The 26,615-nt window shown below is 41.9% G+C and overlaps 1 pseudogene; it reads right to left on the reverse strand.

The window, feature by feature from the left end:
* Positions 1-5,150: 5,150 nt before the first annotated feature.
* LOC115540291 (zinc finger protein 853-like) lies at positions 5,151-16,063 on the reverse strand (annotated as a pseudogene).
* Positions 16,064-26,615: the final 10,552 nt, after the last annotated feature.

Here is a 26,615-nt window from a genome sequence, read left to right on the forward strand (position 1 = left end):
AACTGCAGTTAAAGTGAGTCCTGCTGAAGTAGTTGTGGGTCTTGCATTTGTAGTTATTGGTCCTGATGTAGAAGTTGTTGGCTCTGAGGCTGTTGTTGTTTTTCCTTCAGTTTTTCTTTTGGGTACAGCAGTAGAAGTGATAGGTCCTTCAGTTTTTGTTGCAGGAATTTCTGCAAAAGTTGTTGATCCTGCAATTGTCGATGTTAGTTCAGCAGTTGAGGTTGATGGACCTGCCGTTTTTCTTGGAGTTTTCGCGGACGTAGTTGTTGGTCCTCCAGTGGTTTTTGTGAGTCCACCAGTTGTTGTTGTTGTGGGTCCTGTTGTAGAAGTTGTTGGTTCTGAAGCTGTCGTTGTTTTTCCTTCAGTTTTTGTTTTTGGTACAGCAGTAGAAGTGATAGATCTTGCAGTTTTTGTTGGTCCTCCAATTGTTGTTGGTACTGCAGTTGTGGTTGCAGGTTTTTCTGCAAAAGTTGTTGATCCTGCAGTTGTCGATGTTACTTCAGCCGTTGTCGTTGTTGGTCCTGCCGTTGTTCTTGCAGTTTTCGCAGTTATAGTTGTTGGTCCTGCAGTGGTTTTTGTTAGTCCACCTGTTGTCGTTATTGGTGTGGTTGTTGCTGTTGTGGGTCCTGATGTAGAAGTTTTGATTTTGAGGCTGTTGTTGTTTTTCCTTCAGTTTTTGTTTTGGGTTCAGCAGTAGAAGTGATAGTTCTTGCCGTTTTTGTTAGTCCTACAGTTGTTGTTGGTACTGCAGTTGTGGTTGCAGGTTTTTCTGCAAAAGTTGTTGATCCTGCAGTTGTCGATGTTAGTTCAGCAGTTGTAGTTGTTGGACCTGCCGTTGTACTTGGAGTTTTCGCAGTCGTAGTTGTTGTTCCTGCAGTTGTTGATGTCAGTTCAGCAGTTGTCTTTATTTTTCCTATTGTTGCTTTGGGTCCTGCTTTAGTAGTTGTTGGTACAGCAGTTGATGTTGTTGTTACTGTTGTCGTTTTTGTTATTTCTGCAGTTGTTGATTTCTGAACTGCAGTTAAAGTGAGTCCTGCTGAAGTAGTTGTGGGTCTTGCATTTGTAGTTATTGGTCCTGATGTAGAAGTTGTTGGTTCTGAGGCTGTTGTTGTTTTTCCTTCAGTTTTTCTTTTGGGTACAGCAGTAGAAGTGATAGGTCCTTCAGTTTTTGTTGGTCCTGCAGTTGTTGTTGCAGGAATTTCTGCAAAAGTTGTTGATCCTGCAATTGTCGATGTTAGTTCAGCAGTTGAGGTTGATGGACCTGCCGTTTTTCTTGGAGTTTTCGCAGTCGTAGTTGTTGGTCCTCCAGTGGTTTTTGTGAGTCCACCAGTTGTTGTTGTTGTGGGTCCTGTTGTAGAAGTTGTTGGTTCTGAAGCTGTCGTTGTTTTTCCTTCAGTTTTTGTTTTTGGTACAGCAGTAGAAGTGATAGATCTTGCAGTTTTTGTTGGTCCTCCAATTGTTGTTGGTACTGCAGTTGTGGTTGCAGGTTTTTCTGCAAAAGTTGTTGATCCTGCAGTTGTCGATGTTACTTCAGCCGTTGTCGTTGTTAGTCCTGCCGTTGTTCTTGCAGTTTTCGCAGTTATAGTTGTTGGTCCTGCAGTGGTTTTTGTTAGTCCACCTGTTGTCGTTATTGGTGTGGTTGTTGCTGTTGTGGGTCCTGATGTAGAAGTTTTGGTTCTGAGGCTGTGGTTGTTTTTCCTTCAGTTGTTTTGGGTTCAACAGTAGAAGTGATAGGCCTTGCAGTTTTTGTTGGTCCTACAGTTGTTGTTGGTCCTGCAGTTGTGGTTGCAGGTTTTTCTGCAAATGTTGTTGATCCTGCAGTTGTCGATGTTAGTTCAGCAGTTGTAGTTGTTGGACCTGCCGTTGTACTTGGAGTTTTCGCAGTCGTAGTTGTTGTTCCTGCAGTTGTTGATGTCAGTTCAGCAGTTGTTTTTGTTGTGGGTGCTGTTATAGAAGTTGTTGGTTCTGAAGCTGTTGTTGTTTTTCCTTCAGTTTTTGTTTTGGGTTCAGCAGTAGAAGTGATAGTTCTTGCCGTTTTTGTTAGTCCTACAGTTGTTGTTGGTACTGCAGTTGTGGTTGCAGGTTTTTCTGCAAAAGTTGTTGATCCTGCAGTTGTCGATGTTAGTTCAGCAGTTGTAGTTGTTGGACCTGCCGTTGTACTTGGAGTTTTCGCAGTCGTAGTTGTTGTTCCTGCAGTTGTTGATGTCAGTTCAGCAGTTGTCTTTATTTTTCCTATTGTTGCTTTGGGTCCTGCATTAGTAGTTGTTGGTACAGCAGTTGATGTTGTTGTTACTGTTGTCGTTTTTGTTATTTCTGCAGTTGTTGATTTCTGAACTGCAGTTAAAGTGAGTCCTGCTGAAGTAGTTGTGGGTCTTGCATTTGTAGTTATTGGTCCTGATGTAGAAGTTGTTGGTTCTGAGGCTGTTGTTGTTTTTCCTTCAGTTTTTCTTTTGGGTACAGCAGTAGAAGTGATAGGTCCTTCAGTTTTTGTTGGTCCTGCAGTTGTTGTTGCAGGAATTTCTGCAAAAGTTGTTGATCCTGCAATTGTCGATGTTAGTTCAGCAGTTGAGGTTGATGGACCTGCCGTTTTTCTTGGAGTTTTCGCAGTCGTAGTTGTTGGTCCTCCAGTGGTTTTTGTGAGTCCACCAGTTGTTGTTGTTGTGGGTCCTGTTGTAGAAGTTGTTGGTTCTGAAGCTGTCGTTGTTTTTCCTTCAGTTTTTGTTTTTGGTACAGCAGTAGAAGTGATAGATCTTGCAGTTTTTGTTGGTCCTCCAATTGTTGTTGGTACTGCAGTTGTGGTTGCAGGTTTTTCTGCAAAAGTTGTTGATCCTGCAGTTGTCGATGTTACTTCAGCCGTTGTCGTTGTTAGTCCTGCCGTTGTTCTTGCAGTTTTCGCAGTTATAGTTGTTGGTCCTGCAGTGGTTTTTGTTAGTCCACCTGTTGTCGTTATTGGTGCGGTTGTTGCTGTTGTGGGTCCTGATGTAGAAGTTTTTGGTTCTGAGGCTGTGGTTGTTTTTCCTTCAGTATGTTTTGGGTTCAACAGTAGAAGTGATAGGCCTTGCAGTTTTTGTTGGTCCTACAGTTGTTGTTGGTCCTGCAGTTGTGGTTGCAGGTTTTTCTGCAAATGTTGTTGATCCTGCAGTTGTCGATGTTAGTTCAGCAGTTGTAGTTGTTGGACCTGCCGTTGTACTTGGAGTTTTCGCAGTCGTAGTTGTTGTTCCTGCAGTTGTTGATGTCAGTTCAGCAGTTGTTTTTGTTGTGGGTGCTGTTATAGAAGTTGTTGGTTCTGAAGCTGTTGTTGTTTTTCCTTCAGTTTTTGTTTTGGGTTCAGCAGTAGAAGTGATAGTTCTTGCCGTTTTTGTTAGTCCTACAGTTGTTGTTGGTACTGCAGTTGTGGTTGCAGGTTTTTCTGCAAAAGTTGTTGATCCTGCAGTTGTCGATGTTAGTTCAGCAGTTGTAGTTGTTGGACCTGCCGTTGTACTTGGAGTTTTCGCAGTCGTAGTTGTTGTCCCTGCAGTTGTTGATGTCAGTTCAGCAGTTGTCTTTATTGTTCCTATTGTTGCTTTGGGTCCTGCTTTAGTAGTTGTTGGTACAGCAGTTGATGTTGTTGTTACTGTTGTCGTTTTTGTTATTTCTGCAGTTGTTGATTTCTGAACTGCAGTTAAAGTGAGTCCTGCTGAAGTAGTTGTGGGTCTTGCATTTGTAGTTATTGGTCCTGATGTAGAAGTTGTTGGTTCTGAGGCTGTTGTTGTTTTTCCTTCAGTTTTTCTTTTGGGTACAGCAGTAGAAGTGATAGGTCCTTCAGTTTTTGTTGGTCCTGCAGTTGTTGTTGCAGGAATTTCTGCAAAAGTTGTTGATCCTGCAATTGTCGATGTTAGTTCAGCAGTTGAGGTTGATGGACCTGCCGTTTTTCTTGGAGTTTTCGCAGTCGTAGTTGTTGGTCCTCCAGTGGTTTTTGTGAGTCCACCAGTTGTTGTTGTTGTGGGTCCTGTTGTAGAAGTTGTTGGTTCTGAAGCTGTTCGTTGTTTTTCCTTCAGTTTTTGTTTTTGGTACAGCAGTAGAAGTGATAGATCTTGCAGTTTTTGTTGGTCCTCCAATTGTTGTTGGTACTGCAGTTGTGGTTGCAGGTTTTTCTGCAAAAGTTGTTGATCCTGCAGTTGTCGATGTTACTTCAGCTGTTGTCGTTGTTAGTCCTGCCGTTGTTCTTGCAGTTTTCGCAGTTATAGTTGTTGGTCCTGCAGTGGTTTTTGTTAGTCCACCTGTTGTCGTTATTGGTGTGGTTGTTGCTGTTGTGGGTCCTGATGTAGAAGTTTTTGGTTCTGAGGCTGTTGTTGTTTTTCCTTCAGTTGTTTTGGGTTCAACAGTAGAAGTGATAGGCCTTGCAGTTTTTGTTGGTCCTACAGTTGTTGTTGGTCCTGCAGTTGTGGTTGCAGGTTTTTCTGCAAATGTTGTTGATCCTGCAGTTGTCGATGTTAGTTCAGCAGTTGTAGTTGTTGGACCTGCCGTTGCACTTGGAGTTTTCGCAGTCGTAGTTGTTGTTCCTGCAGTTGTTGATGTCAGTTCAGCAGTTGTTTTTGTTGTGGGTCCTGTTGTAGAAGTTGTTGGTTCTGAAGCTGTTGTTGTTTTTCCTTCAGTTTTTGTTTTGGGTTCAGCAGTAGAAGTGATAGTTCTTGCAGTTCTAGATTTCTGTACTGCGGCTGAAGTGAGTCCTGCTGAAGTAGATCTGGGTCTTGCATTCGTTGTTATTGGTTCTGCAGTTGTCATTGGTCGTCCTGCTGTCGTTGTGGATGTGGCTCCTTCTGTTGTGGATGTAGATCCTGCAGATGTTGTTGTTGATGCTGCGGTTGTCACAAGTTCTGCAGTTGTTGTTTTTCGTCCTTTTGTTGATGGTCCTGCAGTGGTTTTTGTTAGTCCACCAGTTGTTGTTGTTGTGGGTCCTGTTGTAGAAGTTGTTGGTTCTGAGGACGTTGTTGTTTTTCCTTCAGTTATTGTTTTGTGTGCAACAGTTGAAGTGATAGGTCTTGCAGTTTTTGTTGGTCCTATAGTTGTTGTTGATCCTGCAGTTGTTGTTAAAGGTATTTCTGCAAAAGTTTTTGATCCTGCAATTGTCGATGTTAGTTCAGCAGTTGTAGTTGATGGACCTGCCGTTTTTCTTGGAGTTTTCGCAGTCGTAGTTGTTGGTCCTCCAGTGGTTCTTGTTAGTCCACCAGTTGTTGTTGTTGTGGGTCCTGTTGTAGAAGTTGTTGGTTCTGAAGCTGTTGTTGTTTTTCCTTCAGTTTTTGTTTTTGGTACAGCAGTAGAAGTGATAGATCTTGCAGTTTTTGTTGGTCCTCCAATTGATGTTGGTACTGTAGTTGTGGTTGCAGTTTTTTCTGCAAAAGTTGTTGATCCTGCAATTGTCGATGTTACTTCAGTAGTTGTCGTTGTTGGTCCTGCCGTTGTCCCTGCAGTTTTCACAGTTGTAGTTGTTGGTCCTGCAATGGTTTTTGTTAGTCCACCTGTTGTCGTTATTGGTGCGGCTGTTGTTGTTGTGGGTCCAGTTGTAGAAGTTGTTGGTTCTGAAGCTGTTGTTGTTTTTCCTTCAGTTTTTGTTTTTGGTACAGCAGTAGAAGTGATAGATCTTGCAGTTTTTGTTGGTCCTACAGTTGTTGTTGGTACTGCAGTTGTGGTTGCAGGTTTTTTCTGCAAAAGTTGTTGATCCTGCAGTTGTCGATGTTAGTTCAGCAGTTGTAGTTGTTGGACCTGCCGTTGTTCTTGCAGTTTTCGCAGTCGTAGTTGTTGGTCCTGCAGTGGTTTTTGTTAGTTCATCAGTTGTCTTTATTGGTCCTGTTGTTGTTTTGGGTTCTGCTTTAGTAGTTGTTGGAACAGCAGTTGATGTTGTTGGTACTGTAGTCGTTTTTGTTATTCCTGCAGTTCTAGATTTCTGTAGTGCAGCTGAAGTGAGTCCTGCTGAAGTAGATCTGGGTCTGGCATTCGTTGTTATTGGTCCTGCAATTGTCATTGTTCGTCCTGCTCTCGTTGTGGATGTGGCTCCTTCTGTTCTGGATGTAGATCCTGCAGATGTTGTTGTTGCTACTGCAGTTGTCACAAGTTCGGCAGTTGTTGTTTTTCGTCCTTTTGTTGATGGTCCTGCAATGTTTTTTGTTAGTCCACCAGTTGTTGTTGTTGTGGGTTCTGTTGTAGAAGTTGTTGGTTCTGAGGCCGTTGTTGTTTTTCCTTCAGTTTTTGTTTTTGGTACAGCAGTAGAAGTGATAGATCTTGCAGTTTTTGTTAGTCCACCAGTTGTTGTAGGTACTGCAGTTGTGGTTGCAGGTTTTTCTGCAAAAGTTGTTGATCCTGCAGTTGACCATGTTTGTTCAGCAGTTCTAGTTGTTGGACCTGCCGTTGTTCTTGGAGTTTTCGCAGTCGAAGTTGTTGGTCCTGCAGTTGTTGATGTCAGTTCAGCAGATGTCTTTATTGGTCCTGTTGTTGTTTTGGGTCCTGCTTTAGTAGTTGTTGGTACAGCAGTTGATGTGATAGTTCTTGCCGTTTTTGTTAGTCCTACAGTTGTTGTTGGTACTGCAGTTGTGGTTGCAGGTTTTTCTGCAAATGTTGTTGATCCTGCAGTTGTCGATGTTAGTTCAGCAGTTGTAGTTGTTGGACCTGCCGTTGTACTTGGAGTTTTCGCAGTCGTAGTTGTTGTTCCTGCAGTTGTTGATGTCAGTTCAGCAGTTGTTTTTGTTGTGGGTCCTGTTGTAGAAGTTGTTGGTTCTGAAGCTGTTGTTGTTTTTCCTTCAGTTTTTGTTTTGGGTTCAGCAGTAGAAGTGATAGTTCTTGCCGTTTTTGTTAGTCCTACAGTTGTTGTTGGTACTGCAGTTGTGGTTGCAGGTTTTTCTGCAAAAGTTGTTGATCCTGCAGTTGTCGATGTTAGTTCAGCAGTTGTAGTTGTTGGACCTGTCGTTGTACTTGGATTTTTCGCAGTCGTAGTTGTTGTTCCTGCAGTTGTTGATGTCAGTTCAGCAGTTGTCTTTATTGGCCCGGTTGTTGTTGTCGGTAGTCCTGATGTAGAAGTTGTTGGTTCTGCGGCTGTTGTTGTTTTTCCTTCAGTTTTTGTTTTGGGTTCAGCAGTAGAAGGGATAGTTCTTGCAGTTCTAGATTTCTGTACTGCAGCTGAAGTGAGTCCTGCTGAAGTAGATCTGGGTCTTGCATTCGTTGTTATTGGTTCTGCAGTTGTCATTGGTCGTCCTGCTCTCGTTGTGGATGTGGCTCCTTCTGTTGTGGATGTAGATCCTGCAGATGTTGTTGTTGCTACTGCGGTTGTCACAAGTTCTGCAGTTGTTGTTTTTCGTCCTTTTGTTGATGGTCCTGCAGTGGTTTTTGTTAGTCCACCAGTTGTTGTTGTTGTGGGTCCTGTTGTATAAGTTGTTGGTTCTGAGGCCGTTGTTGTTTTTCCTTCAGTTATTGTTTTGTGTGCAACAGTTGAAGTGATAGGTCTTGCAGTTTTTGTTGGTCCTATAGTTGTTGTTGGTCCTGCATTTATTGTTGCAGGTATTTCTGCAAAAGTCGTTGATCCTGCAGTTGTCGATGTTAGTTCAGCAGTTGTAGTTGTTGGACCTGCCGTTGTACTTGGAGTTTTCCCAGTCGTAGTTGTTGTTCCTGCAGTTGTTGATGTAAGTTCAGCAGTTGTCTTTATTGTTCCTATTGTTGCTTTGGGTCCTGCTTTAGTAGTTGTTGGTACAGCAGTTGATGTTGTTGGTAATGTTGTCGTTTTTGTTATTTCTGCAGTTGTTGATTTCTGAGCTGCAGTTAAAATGAGTCCTGCTGAAGTAGTTGTGGGTCTTGCATTCGTAGTTATTGGTCCTGATGTAGAAGTTGTTGGATCTGAGGTTGTTGTTGTTTTTCCTTCAGTTTTTCTTTTGGGTACAACAGTAGAAGTGATAGGTCCTTCAGTTTTTGTTGGTCCTGCAGTTGTTGTTGCAGGTATTTCTGCAAAAGTTTTTGATCCTGCAATTGTCGATGTTAGTTCAGCAGTTGTAGTTGATGGACCTGCCGTTTTTCTTGGAGTTTTCGCAGTCGTAGTTGTTGGTCCTCCAGTGGTTCTTGTTAGTCCACCAGTTGTTGTTGTTGTTGTGGGTCCTGTTGTAGAAGTTGTTGGTTCTGAAGCTGTTGTTGTTTTTCCTTCAGTTTTTGTTTTTGGTACAGCAGTAGAAGTGATAGATCTTGCAGTTTTTTTTGGTCCTCCAATTGATGTTGGTACTGCAGTTGTGGTTGCAGGTTTTTCTGCAAAAGTTGTTGATCCTGCAGTTGTCGATGTTACTTCAGCAGTTGTCGTTGTTGGTCCTGCAGTGGTTTTTATTAATTCACCTGTTGTCGTTATTGGTGCGGCTGTTGTTGTTGTTGGTCCAGTTGTAGAAGTTGTTTGTTCTGAAGCTGTTGTTGTTTTTCCCTCAGTTTTTGTTTTTGGTACAGCAGTAGAAGTGATAGATCTTGCAGTTTTTGTTGGTCCTACAGTTGTTGTTGGTACTGCAGTTGTGGTTGCAGGTTTTTCTGCAAAAGTTGTTGATCCTGCAGTTGTCGATGTTAGTTCAGCAGTTGTTGGACCTGCCGTTGTTCTTGCAGTTTTCGCAGTCGTAGTTGTTGGTCCTGCAGTGGTTTTTGTTCGTTCATCAGTTGTCTTTATTGGTCCTGTTGTTGTTTTGGGTTCTGCTTTAGTAGTTGTTGGAACAGCGGTTGATGTTGTTGGTACTGTAGTCGTTTTTGTTATTCCTGTAGTTCTAGATTTCTGTACTGCAGCTGAAGTTAGTCCTGCTGAAGTAGATCTGGGTCTTGCATTCGTTGTTATTGGTCCTGCAGTTGTCATTGTTCGTCCTGCTCTCGTTGTGGATGTGGCTCCTTCTGTTGTGGATGCAGATCCTGCAGATGTTGTTGTTGCTACTGCAGTTGTCACAAGTTCGGCAGTTGTTGTTTTTCGTCCTTTCGTTGATGGTCCTGCAGTTGTCGATGTTACTTCAGCAGTTGTAGTTGTTGGTCCTGACGTTCTTGGAGTTTCCGCAGTCGTAGTTGTTGGTCCTGCAGTTGTTGATGTCAGTCCTCTTTTTGTCGATGTGACTTCTTTGGTTGTGGATGTAGATCCTGCAGATGTTGTTACTACTCCTGCAGTTGTCACAAGTTCGGCAGTTGTTGTTTTTCGTCCAGTTGTTGATGTTCCTGCATTGGTTTTTGTCAGTCCATCAGTTGATGTTATTGGTCCAGTGGTTGTTGTTGTGGGTCCTGCTTTAGTACTTGAATGTTCTGAGGCTGTTGTTGTAGGTCCTTTAGTTGTTGTTTTGGGTACTGCAGTAGAAGTGAATGGTCTAGCAGTTTTTGTGTTTGGTCTTCCTGTTGCTGATCCTGAAGACGATGTTGCAGGTTTTGCTGTCGTAGTTGTTGGTACTGCAATTGTTGATGTTGGTTCAGCAGTTGTCGTTGTTGGTCCTGATGTTGTTCTTGCAGGTCCTGCTTTAGTAGTTGTTGGTACAGAAGTTGATGTTGTTGGTACTGTGGTCGTTTTTGTTATTCCTGCAGTTGTTGCTTTTTTTGGATCAGCAGTGGTCGATATTTGTTGTCGAGTTGTAAGTTCAGAAGTTTTCGTTGTTGTTACATTTGCTGCTGATTTTGGTTCAGCATTTGCCGTTGTCGATCCCATAGTCAGTGCTGCTGTTGCTGCAATTGTTGATCCTGCAGATGTTGCTGCTGATCCTGTAGTTGTCGTGGTTTGTCCTACCGTTGATGATGTTCCTGAAGTTGTTGTTATGGGTCTTTCAGTAAAAGTAATGGGACCTACAGTTGATGTTCCTGCAGTCGTTCTTGGTCCTGCAGTTGTTGGAAGTTCGGTAGTTGTTGTTTTTCGTCCTTTTGTTGATGTTCCTGCAGTGTTTTTCGTTAGTCCACCAGTTGTCGTTATTGGTCCGGTTGTTGTTGTTGTGTGTTCTGATGTAGAAGTAATTGGTTCTGAGGCTGTTGTTAATTTGTCTTCAGTTTTTGTTATTCCTGCAGTGGTTGCTTTTGTTGGTTCAGCAGTTGTCGATTTTTGACCAGCACTTTTAAGTTCAGAAGCTCTCGTTGTTGCTACCCTAGCTGCTGATTCTGGTTCAGCAGTTGCCGTTGTCGATAGCGCAGTCAGAGCTGCTGTTGCTGCAATTGTTGATATTGCAGATGTTGTTGTTGGTCCTGCAGTTCTTGTTGTGGGTCCTGGAGTTGTTGGAAGTTCGGCAGTTTTTGTTTTTATTCCAGTTGTTGATGGTCCTGCAGTGGTCTTTGTTAGTACACCAGTGGTCGTTTTTGGTCTTGCTGTTGCTAATGTTGTTGGTCCTGCTTTAGTACTTGTTGGTTCTGAGGCTGTTGTTGTTGTATGTCCTTTAGTTGTTGTTTTGGGTACTAGTCTTTCAGTTTTTGTGTTTGGTCTTCCTGTTTTGGTTGGTCCTGAATACGATTTTGCAGGTTTTTCAGTCGTAGTTGTTGGTCCTGCAGTTGTTCTTGCGGGTTCTGCTGTTGTAGTGGATATTGCAGTTTTTATTGGTCTTACAATTGTTGTTGGTCCTGCAGTTAACGTTTTAGGTTTTGCTGTCAAAGTTGTTGGTCCTGCAGTTGTTAATGTCAGTCCAGCAGTTGTCGTTATTGTTCCTGTTGTTGTTGTTGTGGGTCCTGCTTTAGTAATTTTTGGTACAGCAGTTGATGTTGTTGGTTCTGTCGTCGTTTTTGTTCTTCCTTCCGTTGTTTTTTTTGTTGGTTCAGCAGTTGTCGATTTTTTTCCTGGAGTTTTAAGTTCAGAAGCTGTTGTTGTTGGTCCATTAGCTGCTGATTTTGGTTCAGCAGTTGCCGTTGTCGATCCCGCAGTCAGTGACGTTGTTGCTGCAATTTTTGAATCTATAGATTTTGATGCTGATCCTGTAGTTGTCGTGGTTTGTTCTGCCGTTGATGTTTCTGAGGTTGGTTTTGGTCCTGCAATTGTTGTGGCAGGTTTTGCTGCAGTAGTTGCTGGTCCTTCAGTTCTTCTTTTTTGTACTGCATTTGTAGTGATTCCTGCCTTAGTAGTTGTGGGTCTTGGATTTTTAGTTGTTTGTCCAGCAGTTGTTGATGTTGGTTCAGCAGTTTTTGTTGTTGGTCCTGCAGTTGTTCTTGCAGGTTTTGCTGTTTGTATTGGTTCTACAGTAGTTTTATGTCCTGCCGTTGTTCTTGCTGGTTTTGCTGTCGTAGTTGGCTGTCCTGCAGTTGTTGATGTCAGTTCAGCAGTTGTCGTTATTGGTCCTGTTGCCGTTTTGGGTCCTGCTTTCGTAGTTGATGGACCTGCAGTTTTTGTTCTTGGTCCTGAAGTTGTTTTAGTTGTTGTTATTGTCCTTACAGTTTTAGTTGTAGGTCCTGCAGTAGTTGTTGTTGTTTCTAAAGTTTTTGGGGTTTGTCCTGAACTTAATGCACTTGCTCCGGCAGTTGTTTGTTCAGCAGTTTTTGTTGTTGGTCCCGCTGTGGTAGTTGTGGGTCCTTCAGTTGTTGTTATTGGTCCTGCAGTTGTTGTGGTCAGTCCAGCAGTTGTCATTGTTGGTCCCGCAGTTGTCTTAGTCGGTCCTGCTGTTGTTGTTGTTGTTGTTGTTGGTCCTGCAGTTGTTGTTAAGGGTCCTGCTGTAGTAGTTGCATGTCCCTCAGTAGTTGTTGTTGGTCTTACAGTTGTTAATGCAGGGCTTTCAGTTGTCGTTATTGCTCCCACAGAATTAGTTGAACGTCCTGCTCTAAAAGTTGTTGATCTTTTATTTGTTGTTGTGGTTCCAACGGTAGCAGTTGTTGTTATTGCCGTTGTCATTGTTAGGCCTGCAGGACCCATTGTTGGTGCACTAGTTTTTGGTGCAGCAGTTGTAGGTGTGGGTCTTTTAATCGTTGTTGTGGCTCCTGCAGTTGTTGTTATGGGTCTTGCATTAGTTGTTTTGGGACCTACAGGTGTTGTTTTTTGTACTGCAGTGGTTCTGTTTGGTCCTGTAGTTGTTGTAGATGGTTCTGCTGTTGGCGTTGTTAGTCCTGCAGTTATCATTGTTGGTGCAGCAGTTGTTGATGTTGGTACAGCAGTTGTTGTTGAGGGTCCTGCTGTAGTAGTTGTATGTCCCTCAGTAGTTGTTGTTGGTCTTACAGTTGTTATTGCAGGTCTTTCAGTTGTCGTTATTGCTCCCACAGTATTAGTTGAACGTCCTGCTCTAAAAGTTGCTGATCTTTTATTTGTTGTTGTGGTTCCAATGATAGTAGTTGTTGGTAATGCCGTTGTCATTGTTAGGCCTGCAGAACCCATTGTTGGTCCTGCAGTATTAATCATGGGTCCTGCAGTAGTATTGGTGGGTCCTACAGTTTTACACAGTTTTAGACATTTACACATACACGTCGTACACAATTTTGGTGCAGCAACTGTTGTTGTGAGTCCTTTAGTTGTTGTTGTTCTTGTAGTTTCGGGTTGGGTTATTTTTGATGGTATTGGGGTGATGGGGGTTCCCATTGTAATAGTCTTGGTTTCCTCAGTAGTCGTTGTTGGTCTTTCAGTGCCAGAGGTCGGCCCTACATTAGTTGTCGTGTGACCCTCTGCTGTAGCATTTGTGATTCCTAAAACTGCATGGGTTGGTAAATGTGTTTGTTTTAGATTTTTCTTTTTAAAGTAAACTATAAACGTGAAAATATATTCATTGTTACAAGACTTACCAATAAATATTATTCCGAATGCCTTCATATTTAAACGTATTACTTTTGAACCTAAGGACAGAAACAAATGTTATTCAATGTTTGTAGAAATATGTATCAATAACGTAATAATCATAAAGCATGTGTTAACAATTAAAGTAGTTAAAGTAATGCATTACATTCCCCGTGGATTTTTAACTATTTTGTTCTTACTGTTAATATGTATCCATTTTACAGCCTATGTTCAGCGACGACTACAATTTCCCTTAATTGGTAAGTAATTTAGCTGTGTCTTCATTATTTAGCCCCGAATTTCTAAATTATTAATGGAATAGACTTAATTAAATACCCATTGTCACTTCATTTCTTTATGTAATTTATCATCAATATTGTCTAAGTTTTGTTCTAAAAAAAACAAACACACAGTCAGTCAACATGGATGAGGTAAAGATTATGTGCATAGCTATTTCCCGCAGGACATTCTAGTCATGAAACATCTATAAGCCAACATTTATACGTTTTTCAAAGTGATTACACATCGCACCATTTTTACAAAATCAACCAGAGATAAGCGGTATAGCGACGGCATATCAAACTTCAAGCGATTGAAAGGTAATATGCAAGTTTCTGCCGGCGACCCACCACCCACTCTCACGGGAGTCTCGGGTCACGCAAAGTAACAAATTGCTTTACGCCACTACAGACCTTGTCCCCCCCTACAGACCCACAAACACGGAACCGGCTCTGTATAAACACAAGTAGCGAAGGGATTGTAAAAGAGATGGAGAAACTCAATGTCGGAGGAACAGAATAAGAAAAAAGGGAGACTGCCCGACAGAGAGGCCAGACATTAGTAAACGTTGGGCGAGCTTCTCAGGAATAGCGTGAACTGAAAGAAAAAGACAGCAAATCGGGGGCCGAATTGACCTTGTCCCCCTTGAATTGTGGCTTTCTCTGTAAAAATGTGTTTGCTCAACCGTTTTGTTGTGAGCCCTGTAGGTTTCTAGCTTGCTTGCTTGCTGGGGTGTTAGCGTACTCGCTACCAAACATGTCTGTTTCATTGGTTGTTTTGCTGTTCATCTGTCTCGTCCCCCAGATAGAGGCTAAATCCCAGAATCCAGGTTCTTGTTTATTTAGATCACTAGACTAGTCAAGGTCCGCTTCTGATTTTCCCGTTCACCTGCCTGCCAAGCTGATCGCACCTAATTCACCTTCACCTGCTTCCTCTATATCAATCCTCTCTCTCTACTTAGTCTCGACCAGATCGTCTCTCGTTACTCACAGAGCTTTCCGGCAACTCCAGAACTTTTCTCCAACGCTGATCCTGCCTGTTCCCGAACCCTCGCCTGTCTGACCACCCGCCTGTTGTCGAGTCCCTGCCGGCCTGTCTGCTCCCGTTTCCTGCTCCTCGCCTGCCTGTCTGCCCTCCTGATACGACCCCTCGCCTGCCCGACTACCCACCAGGGATTAAAATTAACGTTGTCCCGTCGTCCCGGGGACGTAATTAATTGTCATCGGGAGGATTCTTATTCTCTCCCGGGTCGACCTCAGGACAAAGAGTATTTTGCGGGCACTGACTTCATTTTTCTGTTTAAGATTTCAACACTCTGCGAACCAGAACGTGTTCGCGATCGGTGGAAAATACTTATTTAATGGAAAGGGCTTCGTTCAATTGGCTGGCGCGCTCGCGTTTGTGTTGTTCAGTGAGACAGAGGGGGTAAAATCCCCCGTTCGTCATGGCGCAGGCTTTCTTGGTTTACTGGAGAAGGCGGGGCTGCGCACAGAGTCAAGAAAAAAAAAGTGGACCAGCCCACCGGGAGACTTCCCGATCTCCAGCCTATGCTGCAGAGCGAATTTAAATCGCCGGCAGAACGGCCTGGGGGTCTAACACCGTCATTTATCTAAATTTCATATATATATAGTAGAGCTGTCAAGCGATTAAAATATTTAATCGTGATTAATCGCATTAATGTCATAGTTAACTCACGATTAATCGCGTTTAATCGCAAATTATTTTTCTATGCTAAATATCCCTTGATTTTTTTGTCCCATAATTCTTCTCATTTTAATTATCTTATCAACATGGTGAAGTGCATTGGCTTGCCTTGTGCAAATGATTTTTTATTGATAACAACATTGGCATATACTTATCAAAACAGGACGATACAAAAAAAGAGCCTATAGTGCAATTAAACAATTAATTTTTTTATTTTTTTTAAATAAAACAATTGCGTTAATCGCGCGATAATTTTTTTAACGCCGTTAAAATTGGTTTGCGTTAACGCCGTTAATAACGCGTTTAACTGACAGCTCTAGTATTTCACATTAATCGCAATTATTACACGGGTCTTCTCAATGCCATGTATGGGCCCTTCACAACTTCCGGCGGTGAATTATATTTGATAATTCACCGTTGTTAAGTATAATCATGAGTATAATTGACCGCTGTCAAGGAAAACAACTGATTTTTCGCCTCTAATGAAGTCTTTGGTATCACTTATGGAAGAAATTAATGATTATATTCTATGGTAAACCATGATTATTATTAGGCCTAAATATCTAATGGTGGAAAGCAGAGAAACCACCTCTGGACTCAGAGCTGGGCCTCATACAGAGCCAGGAAGTCTGGGGCTAAGGCGTATTGACGTCCTCCCATCGTTTAGATTGACTGCAGGCGATGACCACATGCTTAAAGGAATGTATGGCTGACTGTCCTTATCAATAAGGCAATTCTGAGCATGTACCGAGGGCGGTCATACGATATGCAACACAGTTCAGTTTGAAAGATTAAGAAAGACCGGGATCGGATGGCCCGGCAGTGTCTTTGCAAACCTCACTCGGCTTTATTGTTTCTCGTTTGCGGGTTTCAATGAATTCTCCATCAATACTTGATCCGGACTCTCCAATTCCTCATGCGTTTAGCAGCTAGTTGAAGTGATAGATGATTCGGTTATAGTTTCTACTACACACTCCGCAAGTACCGGTAACTTGTCAACCCCAGCGTCTTCGGATGCTAAGCGACGTCAACATCTCTGGAGGACTATTTCTCTGCTGATCAACACTACGAATGCTGGTATCAAATAAATTGTAAAAAGACACACCATGTGAAGTTATTTTTTCGTTGTGGTAAGTAGCAGTGTAATAAGCGGGATATGTAGAGAACATCGCCGGTCATGATCTAAAATAAGCAAGTTCGCCCTGTCAGGGCTTATTTTTCAGATAATTACCGGCGTTCTATACATTACATTATCCCTTACATATCCTGCTGCTTCGGGTTTGCCTTTGTAGGCGCATTGAGAGGAGGAGCGGGCGAATCCGCTGTCAGTGCGTGTGCATGTATGATACGCAGTTTTATCCAATAAGTGGTAGTGTACCCGCGCACCATGACATGCATGTGCGCTTGTCTCTGTGTGCGTGCTTGTCTCTGTGTGCGTGTGTGAACGAGAATGACAGGGAGAAAGATTGCTACGCGGAGATGAACGAACGGAACGATATTTATATTTCAAAATCGCTAAAACATAAAAAAATAAAATTGTGGCGCTCGGTGTTGATTCTGTGGCACTGCGTCACACATTGTTCTATGTATGGGAAACACTACTCCCGAATGTTTTTATGAATGAAGAAACCCGCATGCAAGAATGAGTTCAAGTCTGAGTGTAGGCTACAAGTGCAATTAACTATTTACAAGTGAAAAAACGCAACATATTATTTATCTTGCTGACCACTTGCTTTTTATCCCGACAAAAGCCTCGTAAGGACAGTTCCTCTGGTCTCCTTGTAGATCGCACCATCTTTCTTTGTTTAATGCGACTGCATCACCTTCTCTTACATGATCAGCTGCTCGCGGATTCCTTTCTTTTCAGCGTCACAAATATATTTTTACATTTTGTTTTGCTTTTTTGTAACTTTTTTCTTTTCTTTTTACATAATTTATACTTTATTCAGAATCAACTGTTAAATTTTATACCCACTTCATATATTTTCAGTTGGTCTCATTGATTTACGTTGAGGCTAGAGCGTGAGAATTCCACCCGCTCTAGCCCAAGGCAGCTATCACAAAAGCTAACCATTTCGGACAATGCAGAGTCTAACAATGTCAATATTTAAGCTAGAAACAAAATGTTAAGCTTAAACGGTTACGGTATTTCTTGTTTCACTGGTGCTAAAATTATTAATCGATTCAAAGTATGATTGTTATATATCAGCCGTTTGTATGCGGGGAGCCTCACTAATATGGTCAGAGGCAATGTGCTTCCTAAATATATCTGGGGTGCTTCCGGAAGAAGCTAAATGCTAATGTATAAAAAAATACAAAATTTTTCACGTCATTCATTACAAATGAAAGCTGAGACTCAAAGTAGTCCAAAGTTATCCATGGGCGTAAATCCAGCCTCATTATTTTGTGAGCTTATCTCGATTAACTAGATGTGAGGGAATAACGTCAATAATTCACACACACTCTCAAATACACACACACTGACTTTAGTCAACCATTTGGAACAGCTCAGCTATTCTATATTTCAAATGTATTCAATATTCTTTATCACTTTAGATATTTGTTTAACTCTTTACTTAATTTGTTTCCAACCATTTTAAATGTTTTAATTTGTGTGCATCTTAACATTGCTTGCTCCATTTAAACTTTTGAGCCCCGTTCAAATCTATTCACTTGATTTCAGCCATCAACATTTCTTTATGTCTTAAACTATGTGGCTTCTTTGCACCACAACACTCACTGCATTTTCTGCAGGAAATGCATTTTTTAGTTCCCATTAATATGCAACTTGGCATGATTAGTGCATGAAAAATAACCTCTCACATATTAGGGGGCCATTGCACTACTAACATAGGCACTACTCGTCTGGCGCACCTTAGAATAACCTGTATTAAATAATATGAATATGTGCGTGCGGGTTACAGAATAGAATAGATAATGGCCGTAAATCGTGAAAAACAGCTGTGGTTTGGGGATTTCGAACAGAATAGTAGCAAATGGTTCCACGTTGAAATACGTGTTGTGAATAGTAGAATATAACTTCCGTGTGTTTCAGCCTTTGAAAAACCTACTTGTAATTGTTCATAAGGGGACAGCGAACATTCATTAGTCCCTCTCCCTCTCTCTCACACGCACTAACACAAACACACAGACACACCCACACACAGCAGTAGAAGCACAAACATGCCCAACCCGTATGCATTCTAGAAACGTAGTCCTACTACTCACAAGGTTGGTGGTGGTGTTGTTGGAATGCAAAATAGAAAAACGTATCCTATTTGGGCCAATTATGTGGTCATTCTTGACTTACAATGCGGTCAACTTACTTGATATTACTTTACGTTAATGTATTTTCGCTAATTTTTTTTCACTGTTTAACATTGATACCCCATGGATTACAAACTCATATAGTGTGTAACATCATTTGGCTTACCTTATCAGTTCTGTAATTAGGAATAGGCTGCAGTAGCTCAGGAGGTAGTGCGGGTTGGCTGGTAACCTGAAGGTTGTTGGTTCGATCCCCGGCTCCTCCTAGCTGAGTGTCGAGGTGTCCTTGAGCAAGGCACCTAACCCTGACTGTTAGCTCACGTCCTGTGAGGACTAGAGGCAGGTGGGATCAGTAACCCTCTCCTCGAAATCTACTACTGAAGATGAATGAATTTCATCGCTGGATCGACAATTGGGCCGGTCCAGCAACTCCCAACGGCTAGCCGTTATAGGAGCATATAACTGTACTGTGCTACACAATTGTTTCCTATCGCAATATATATTTCAAAATGTCCTTTTTCAAATCTGAATACACTTGCTAAGGCTCATCCGTCTGCAAAATTCACGCTCTTCCCTCCGACAGAGTTGTTAACGTTATGCTCTTAAAATACCTGATATTAGAGCATCACGCATAACTCAATGCAGTGCAGTAAGACTGCATTCCAATGTCTGGTATTAGTCCAATCAGCGGAGACCGAGCTCAAAGATGATATAATGCAATACATAACTATTGCTATTCTGTGTTGTAGGTCATTAATGCATTATACAAAATAAATAACTGTATTCAATATTAGGCCTAAATTCAAAACATTTAGGCATATTGAAGCTTAATCAAGACTTGCCCGAACTCTGACCCCTTTTAAAACAAGTCACAAGACTTTCTACAATGCATTTCTTAACTTTGCTATTTTATTATATTATATAATTTGATTGTATGCATTCTTTTTTATTTTGCCTTTGTTTTCTTTTACTTACATATTTTCATTTCATGATATGATAAAATAATATGTCATGAAACGAGGCAGTACTTTGAATATGCCTCGTGTATGAATAGTGCGACATAAATAAAGTTGCTTTGCCTTGCCTTGCCTAATCTAAGCAGAGCACAATGCACTGTATGCCTACTAATCTATATTGGGAAACTCTTAAGAGAGGTGTCTTTGCGATTATATTGCTTTTAGTTCTAATTTCAAACTAATTTGGTCTAATTTGGTATTTTAAACAAGCGAATTACCACACGCATTTATTCACTTTAACGAATTCAGGTTACATCGCAGCTGTCTGTCTAGCTAAAGTAGTCTACTACACGTAACCCAAAAATTTTGAAATTACGCTGATGCACTGAGGTTAGTCAGACATTAGACATAGCCTATACGCTTACTAGTCTGTATTTAGCGCGATGATTGTAGCGCGCTTAGCCTGCAACCATCGGCAGGTCCATGATAGTTTGGGATAAGAGGCGAGGACAGTGTCAGGTGCCTTCCAATCTCCCTCTCCTCCACGCTGAATGCTATTGAAGTAAATATTAAATAAATAAAACACATACAGCAGACTACTATTATACAGTGAAATGTTATAGTACCGTACATTAAACAATGTTTCCTAAAGACACTCAAAATTAAAAGCCTAGAATATGGAAAAATGTCAGTCTAAAAGGGAGGATAAAGGCTACTGAAACGTAACCGCTCTGCTTGGTGTAGCCATCTCTATCTTTACATCTGAAATTGCTCGCTGGATTACCCTGGATTAACCTTTATTTCAATATTGTATGCCGTTTAAACATTCTTTCCTTTGAATTGGCTTATGGGGAGACACACATTCACTGTTTAACATGATACCACATGGTTTTACAAACACATAGTGTGTATCATAAAATGATATTTAATGTTAATCATTAGGCTTACCTTATCAGTCCTGTAATTCTGTATAGGCTGCAGCACAAATACCTGATATTAGAGCATCACGCATAACTTAATGCAGGGCAGTAAGACTGCATTCCAATGTCTGGTATTCAAAGATGATATAAAGTAATGTAGAACTTTTGCTTTTCTTTGTTGCACTGTAGGTAATTAATGCATTATCTAACATATATAACTGTATTAAAGGCCTATCTTTAATTCAAAACACGTAGGCATATTGAAGCTCAATCAAGTTGAGCTTCAATATGCCTACTACGCCCTACTCTGACCACTTTTTTACACCGTGGCAGCCAATCATACTTGACAGCAAAGCCGCCTAACAGGAAGTAAGCCTGTTCTCAGCAACTCTTTAACATATCATAGTCAAACATGCTTCACAGACTCATGACATCATTCTGGGGACAGTCAAACAATTTGGTGTCCTTTCACTTCAGGGGGACGTCAAACAACAATGACTTTATTTAGCAATCCGCCCAATTACAATAAAAACTGCAATTCTTGCAGCGTACTCGCATAACACTGTAGTTCATTCCACCAGCTGTCGTTATTACCGATTACGTCCGTCAGGCAGACTTAGCTTATCGAGTCCCATTATGCTTGACACCCACATTGCTGCATGCAGCTATATTTGGAAACGTTTTCTTCATAAAACGTGCCAGACAGATTTTGTATACATTTTATTCCTTAGTAATTAACTACATGGGTATGCCGTCTTTCAGAACCTTTCATTACCGGCACTAAAGAGAGAGTGCATCCTCATTGTACCCAGCACTTATAAAAATTGACTTCTGAATGCATCTCTTTCCCCAGCCCATTTCAAACCAAACTGACGCCCATGGCCATAGTGTCACCAGACTCTTATTTTACTGGTTGCACAACAAATGCTACCATAGAGAGGAATGTAGGCCTACGTAGGCTACATGATACAAAGTAACTGGCTGCGGTCAAGGGCAGACCTGCGTGAGCTGTTCAATGTTAATTTGTTATTTGGCAACATCCCAGCCCTAGTCCAGTTGCGGAACTGATTGTGTTTGGGGAGCCATATAAATGGAAGTAAAGAAATCAGAATCTGTCGACAATTGGTAGCTTTTTCCTCTTGTTGATTGGAGCGATATGATAGGCTATTTATCACTCCTGCACGAACTTCAATGAAGTAGCACTCTGATCCAGAACATATCATCTTGCATCCCTCGCAATTTCACTTACATTTTTGTTTGTGTGTACACATCATAGGAACTGATGAATTTGCGGGTAGGTTGTGTCTAGAAAAATACCAGCAAGCCAATTGACTTGTAATTAGTCTGCATCGTGTCTGATTGTGAATCTCTCCGTCACCTCTCTTTTGTTCTCCTTCAGGCGCGCTGCGTACCGGAGGACACCAACGCATATTTACTCGAAAGTACATTACCGTGGTGAAGTTAGTTTGATGTTGGGTGTTCGACAGATATTCGGATATTCATTTCCTATGGTTAAATGTTTTTTGCTCAAAAGCTTCCAAGTTATGGGACCCAGACACCCCAGACCAATGCAGACCTGTCCTGCTATGTGGTACTAACGAGACGCACCTCACTAAAAATTCCTATATTGCACCTCCTATCTGTCTTTTGTTTTAAGAATCCCATTTATTTCCTATGGAAAATGACTTTTTGCTCCATAGCTTCCAAGTTATGGGACCCAGACACCCCAGACCAATGCAGACCTGTCCTGCTATGTGGTACTAACGAGACGCACCTCACTAAAAATTCCTATATTGCACCTCCTATCTGTCTTTTGTTTCCCATTAATTTCCTATGGAAAATGCCTTTTTGCTCCATAGCTTCCAAGTTATGGGACCCAGGTAATAACAAGACAAACCTCACTAAAACTATTTTATTTAAATATTTTAAGAATCCCATTCATTTCCTAGGGAAAACAGCTTTTTACTCAATAGCTTCCGAGTAATTTGACCCACACACCAAGTCCAATGCAGACCTTTCCTGCTATGTGGTACTAATGAGCAGGGGCGGACGGTGAATAGGGGCGATTTGGGCGATGCACTAAAAAATTCTATCACAGAAAAAGTAGTTTTCAGTGTTCTAGACATATTATGTCATTGTCCAATCAGAATCATCAGATTCAAGTCGCGTGCCAAATGTCCCGCCTCTATGGGCGAATTCATTGACGTGGAAAATCGCCCAAGCCTTCTCCGTTAACTGTCATGTTAAAGCTTTTTTTTTTCGTAAAATTGAGCCTTCAATGCATTTTCAATGGGGATTTGGGACTCGCCTTAACGTGCTTGCGTCGTACGTAACTGAGCAAAGAGCGCGAAGGGATATCTTCGATCAAGTCACTTGCTGATTGCAACATCGCTGCAAATGTGCGCAATTCTGTTTCGTCTGAAAGAAGTTGCTTTTAGTCGACGATCCAATTCAGAAAAATTGGCATTAAAGCAATCAGGACCTCCTAGACCAAAATTAATGATTAAACAAATTTCTACAAAGGGGGGAAAGTCCTACACCCGAGGATTTTCAACAAATTGGTACGAGAAAAAAAGCTGGCTAGCAGGTTGTGAAGGAGCTAACGCAGTCTTCTACTACCACTGCCTACTCTTCCACCCTGACACCCTGACGAAGACAGCACTGTTTGGATATCGACTGGTGTGACAGATATGCACCATCTGTCTGAGAAAATCAAGAAGCATGAGATGTCAAAGATCCACATGGATAGCGGCTTGAGATTTGCGACTATTGGGAGGGTGAACATTGCCACTCAACTGGACGAGGGATACCGGCTAGCTTTTCGTCACCACAACAATGAGGTTAGCAAGAACCGGCACATCCTCGACCGGCTCATCCAATGTGTGAAGTTATGCGTGTGTTCGAGTTGGCTTTGCGAAGAAAGGATGAGACGGAGGGCTCCACAAACCCAGGTATTTTTCCTTGATTGGTGGACTTCGTGGCACAGTTGGATGAAGTTTTTGATGACCACTTAAAAAATGCCACGGTGTTCAAGGGCACATCAAAGATGGTGCAGAACGAGCTTTTGGAATGTATGCTAGCGGTCGCACGGGAAAGGATTGTGGAGGAGGTCAAGTCAGCTCGCTATCTGGCCATCCAAGCTGATGAAACTATGGACGTCTCCACACAAAAACAGCTGGTGCTTGTGCTTAGATACATTGATGACAACCATGCAGTGCAGGCATGTTTTTTATTTGTTTATTCCCATCTTGGAATCAACATCAGTTTCAATTGCCAGTGTGCTTTTGGAGACACTGAACCAGCTTTTGGCCGACGACAACGAAAAAATGAAACTCGTTGCACAAGCTTACGATGGTGCGAGTGTGATGAGGGGAGAGAAGGCTGGTGTGCAGCAAAAGGTGCGTGAACAATTTAAGAATGCCCATTATGTGCATTGCTATGCACATCAGCTTAATTTGATCATGCAGCAAGCTACCTCCCGCATCAATAAAGTCAACGTTTTCCTTTCCGATCTGAGCGGTATTGCGTCATTCTTTTCCCGGTCACCGAAACGGTGCAGCATTCTGGACAAGATTTTTTCACGAAGACTGCCCAGAGCTTCATCTAAAAGGTGGAATTTTAACAGCAGGATCGTCAACACTGTGTACGAGAACCGAGATGACCTCCTTGAATGTTTTGAAGCCATCAAGACGGGTTCACTTGGTCCATTTGACCAGCTCAGCGTGAGAGAGGCATCTGGCTACGTGAGGATGCTACAGGACGAAGACTTCGTTTTTTTCCTGTGTTCTTTTCACAACATCATGCCCCACGTCGACATTCTGTACCAGAAGCTCCAGAAGAAGGACATTGATTCCGCTTCATCAAAAGGGCCCTCGAGAGCTTCACAAGCAGTGTGCAGACCATTAGGTAAGATAACATTGATATTATTTGATCCTTCTCAAAGCAAAGCTTTGTTATGAGAACATATGCATGAAAGGAGACTATTTGTGTTCTTTTTTATAATATTGTTCTTTTCTATAATATATTGCCAGTGGTGTAATCTAGCTTGCTTTACTCTGTGCTGGACATCCTGGTTAGGCGAGGCACAACATTATGCATCCCTTCCCATTTTAAGTGGGTGTACTGACATCTTTGTACTGGATAAAGTGTGAACTTGTGCATCATGTAGACTACAGTACTGTACACAGCCTAACAAAAACATTATTGGTTTGTTTGCATTCAGAGACTCTGACCAGCTGCAAGAGCCATCAGGAACCGACAGACCAAGGACGGCTTTGACAGAGGAGGCGAAGCAGAGGCTGTCTGAAGAGGTCTGTGACACCATCCTCGCTCAGACCAAAGCGAGGTTCTCTTTCACTGGCCACCTTGTGAGTGCTACCTTAGTACAAGAAAATATGTTTGACAGGTACCGCGATTCATTTCCTGCTGATGCTTTGAATGCCACTGTGAAGGCATATCCAACGCTGAACAAGGCAAAGCTCAAGACGGAACTGTCTCTGATCTATGAGAATCCTGAATTCAAGGCTTGCTGTGGTGCACTGGCACTGTACCAGGTCATCATGAGCTACAACCTCCAGGATACATTCTCTGAGACTGTGAGTTTGTTGAACATTCTCATAACTACTCCTATGCCAACAGCTGAAGCTGAGAGATGTTTCTCAACCTTGAAAAGAATCAAGACATTCCTGCGAAATTCAATGGGCCAGGAACGTCTAAATGCACTGGCCATGCTCTCCATGGAGAGGGAACTAGTCCTCAACATGCGTGATTTTAATGAGAAAGTCACCGCTTTGCTGCACTGAAAGAGAGACAAGCAAAGTTTCAGTACAAGTAATGTAGTCTCTCTCTCTCTCTCTTGTCTCTCTCTCTCTGTCCCCCAACCCCCCCTTCTCGTGAGGATGGACACTGGGTTACAGCGGCCCTCACAACTCCCCCCCCTTTCCCCTGAGGATGGACACTGGGTTACAGCGGCCCTCACAACGCCCCACAAGTGTATATTGTATATAGTTCTCTGCAAACCTATGGTGGCATCATGCCTTCAGTGTGTCTTGAACAACCACACATAAAAGGTTGCACATATTATATCGTATTTGTCTAAATGCATACTTAACTGTAGATAGATCTATGAGTGAAGTTACCAATACAATAGATTGTCCGTAACACACTCACCCCTTTTAGAATCACATTCTCTCACTATCACTCTCCCACAAACACACATACAGATAGAGACAGAGAGAGAATGTTAACTTGTGTATAATTCCCAATTATTATTGATGTATTTGTACTTTTAATCTTACTGAATTCTATAAGGCAAATAAATTAAGTAAACTCCATTCATCTTTGTAAGGAAATGTTCTATTTTGTCTTTATTATTATGTCAGAATGCACCAGAATGGTTAGGGATAGGGTGAGAAGCTCAGCCATCCGTGAGGAACTCGGATTAGAGCCGCTGCTCCTTTACTTAGAAAGGAGTCAGCTGAGGTGGTTCGGGCATCTGGTAAGGATGCCCACTGGGCGCCTCCCTTGGGAGGTGTTTCAGGCACGTCCAGTGGGGAGGAGACCTCGGGGAAGACCCAGGACTAGGTGGAGAGATTATATTTCAACACTGGCCTGGGAACGCCTCGGGATCCCCCCGTCAGAGCTGGTCAATGTGGCCCGGGAAAGGGAAGTTTGGGGCCCCCTGCGACCCGACCCCGGATAAGCGGATGAAGATGAGATGCACCAGAATGTTTCGTTTTTATATGAAAAACACAAAAACATCTTCGGGGGGGTTTACAAACTTTCTGCCCCCCCCCCCTAAAATAAAATTCACCCGCCGCCACTGCTAACGAGACACACCTCACTATGAAGTCATATTTTGCACCTCCCTTTTTTTTCAAATATTTTAACTAGCTTCCAGTTAAAATATTCCATGTTATGGGACCCAGACACCCCAGACCAATGCAGACCTGTCCTGCTATGCGCTACTAATCGAGACGCACCTCACTAAAAATTCCTACATTGCACCTCCTATTTGTCTTTTTTTTTTTCAAGAATCCCATTCATTTCCTATGGAAAATGCCTTTTTGCCCAATAGCTTCTGAGTTATGGGACCCAGACACCCCAGACCAATGGAGACCTGTCCTGCTATGTGGTAATCACAAGACAAACCTCACTAAAAATTCGTATTTTGCACCTCCTATTTTATTTAACTGTGCAATCCCATTCATTTCCTAGGTAAAACGGCTTTTTGCTCAATAGCTTCCGAGTAATGGGACCCACACCCTAGTCCAATGCAGACCTGTCCTGCTACGTGGTACTAACGAGACACACCACACTATGAAGTCATATTTTGCACCTCCCTTTTTTTCAAATATTTTAAGAATCCCATTCATTTCCTATGGAAAACGGTATTGCAGAGTTCTTCAAAGAAAGGGTTCCAATCCAGGATAGCTTTTAACAGTTACTTTATTCAGGGTGACCATATTTTGATTTCCAAAAAAGAGGACACTCACCCCGGCCACGAGATAGCCTACTTAAATGATACTCGCAGTTTACCCAAAGATTCCCTATAATTTTAATATATATATGTATGGATAGAATATTTTTATTATATTACAAAATAATATCTCTCAAAGACAGAAATTCAGATAGGCTTCATAGAGGTTATTGAACTTTCTTTATTATGCCTCAATTGTAAAAAAAATATATATATATATAAATGTAAAATAAATGTAAAATCTCTGGAATAAAATAATGATAGAAATAATGTCTCTTCTGTGTTAGAAAAATGAACTAGTAAAATAATAGCTCTCTTTCAAATCTTAG

Source organism: Gadus morhua, chromosome 3 (assembly GCF_902167405.1).
Source record: "Gadus morhua chromosome 3, gadMor3.0, whole genome shotgun sequence".
NCBI lineage: Eukaryota > Metazoa > Chordata > Actinopteri > Gadiformes > Gadidae > Gadus > Gadus morhua.